Source organism: Rana temporaria, chromosome 3, assembly GCF_905171775.1.
Source record: "Rana temporaria chromosome 3, aRanTem1.1, whole genome shotgun sequence".
In the NCBI taxonomy this organism is placed as follows: domain Eukaryota; kingdom Metazoa; phylum Chordata; class Amphibia; order Anura; family Ranidae; genus Rana; species Rana temporaria.
In genome coordinates this window covers 484,891,436-484,894,219 of record NC_053491.1, presented here as the reverse complement: position 1 = coordinate 484,894,219, position 2,784 = coordinate 484,891,436, and positions in this window count along the sequence as shown.

Sequence of the window (2,784 nt, the reverse complement as noted above, 5' to 3'; positions counted from 1 at the left end):
GTCCCTTTTCTATCAGTTAGAGGAAGTGAGAGGAGGAAGCAACGAGACAACAATAAGGGTTAACAGGAGTCATTCGTCAAAATGAAACCTGCGATCGTTTAGCTTCACCGTCACTCATCGTATATCAACTGTTCGTGCTTTTTATTTTTCAAGTACTTTATTCGTTTTGTAGGGCCTAACAAACACGCATTTGGGTAGATTCAGGTAGCTTTTACGGCACGCCGTCATTTCAAATCTGCGCCGGCGTATCGTTACGCCGATTCTCAAAGGCAGATACGCTAAAAAAATGGGCTTCCTCCGCCGACGTAACTTGAATGCGGCGGCGTAGAATTGTGTGCAATATTACGTTGGCCGCTAGGGGCGCTTCTGTTGTTTTCGGCGTAGAATATGCAAATTACCTAGATACGCCGATTCACAAACGTACGTACGGCCGGCGCAATTTATTTACGTCGTTTACGTTAGGCTTTTTCGGCGCAAGGTTACTCCTGCTATTAGGAGGCGCAGCCAATGTTAAGTATGGACGTCGTTCCCGCTTCGAAATTTGAATTTATTACGTCGTTTGCGTAAGTCGTTCGCGAATAGGGCTGGACGTAATTTACGTTCACATCGAAAGCTATTACGATTTGTGTCGGAATTTCGATCATGCGCACTGGGATTTTTTCATAACGGGGAATGCGTAAAATACGCGGGGTCAACCTATTTTAAATAAAACACGCCCCCCTCAACATCATTTAAATGATGCGTGCTTACGCCGGCCCCATTTACGCTACGCCGCCGTAAGTTAGGAGGCAAGTGCTTTGTGAAAACAGCACTTGCCTCTCAAACTTACGGCGGCACAGCGTAAATACGATACGCTGCGCCGCCGTAAGAAGGGGCGCAGCTACCTGAATCTAGCCCACTGTCAACAACATAACAAAAGATTCCAGGTAAATGAGAGAACGGTATTATACATCAAGATTGGCCTTTCTCAACCCTTTTTTAGCCTAGAGCAGGGGGGTAGGCAACCTCGGCCCTCCAACTCTTTTGAAACTACAAGTCCCATGAGACATTGCAAGACCCTAACAATCACAGGCATGACTCCTAGAGGCAGAGGCATGATGGGATTTGTAGTTTCACCACAGCTGGAAAGCTGAGGTTGCCTACCCCTGCACTAGAAGGACCATAAAAAATTCAGGTATCTAATGCTACAGGAACGGTAGTATAATCCGGGTATGCGTTGCTCTCTGAACCACGCAGAATAAGGATTCACGCCAACAGTAAAAACAGGAGCCTTTCAATTGTTATGGTCGGGGACAGCGTCCATGATTTCAAGCCATGCGGCTTCCTGTTTACTGGAGAGCATTGTTAACAGGTACATCGGAGGTCAGTAGGAAGAATGAACCACCCTTGGGGGGAGAAGGGAAGGGTAAATGGAAGGGAGTGGTGTACTGGACCTCAACAGAGTGGTGAATGGAGTAGAACGAGCCCTAGATAACTAATAGGAGGTCTCCTGGAGGAGACTTCTTGTATAACTCTCTCCTGAGGCTGTTAGAAACCAAGAATCAGACCGAGACAGAAGTACAGTTAAATCACACTTGTTTAATAATAATAAAAACATAAACAGAGTAAGCATAGTCGAAAATTAGCCAGAGTTTTGTCAGGCACGTCAATCATCTGGGCGAAGTCCCAGAGGACATTGCGCCACTGCCCTGGAACGGAGGAGGAGTGAATGCTCAGGAGGGGGAAAGTAATTTCTCTGAAGGGGGAGGAGTCACTTCAAATGCAGCATCACCAGTTCTCATCAAATGCGGCCTACCAGTGCCCATTAATGAATGTTTGCTTGCTTCCATTAATTCGGGAGTCGGGACACAGACACAGTCCTCCGCCGCCGCGCCTCTGACACCATATGCCAATGGAGTGGTGGCTGCCAGCTGATGCTGAGACTTAGTTGCTTGCTGAAGAGAGAAGAAAGTAGGAACACCAGTGGCTGGGTGCCCCTAGGCAGCAGGGCACCCTAGGCGGCTGCCTAGTTTGCCTAGTGGTAGCACCGGCACCTAGACGTAGATCCTTCCACTCCACACTCCTGCTGTGGCCTGCATGGAAAGTTATCAAATGCAGGCTGCAGACTTCCACTTCCCCCAGCGCCACACTGTTTCCCGGCAGGAAAGACACAGCTCCCTAAGGGCAAAGTGAGTGCAGCCAGTCACCAGGGCAACCCGACACCAAACATTGGGTTGCCTGCCACAGGATTGTACCGAACACTAGGCTATGTCCGTGCTTGTCCTCTCACTGCATATGTGTACCTTGGTTGTGGCCCCCCCCAGGACCCCCTGCTTCCCGCCTTCTCCCTGCAGAGCAGCTGCCTTCTCCCTGCTGTCCATCCCTTCCTGCAATGCTACTACCGTGTTTCTCCAAAAATAAGACCTACCCCACAAATAAGACCTAGCGATATTTTTCAGGAGGGCTGCAATATAAGCCCTACCCTGAAAATAAGCCCTAGTTAAAAATGCTTGTAAAATCCTATAATCCACTATATTACAGTAGTATATAATTTTAATGCGTGAAAGCGAGATCCGGCAGGTCACAGAAGTGCAGAGCGGCGCTATAACGAAGGTGTTTGGCACAATTATATTATAGAAACACACACATTGTACATTATATAATACTGTAATAGAGAGGATTATAGGATTTTACAAGCATTTTAACTCAGTTAACACTGGGGATTCCTGTCAGGAAGGGAGAGAGAGGGGGAGAGAAGACAGCACATTACATGGTAAGACCTACCCCGAAAATAAGCCCTACTGT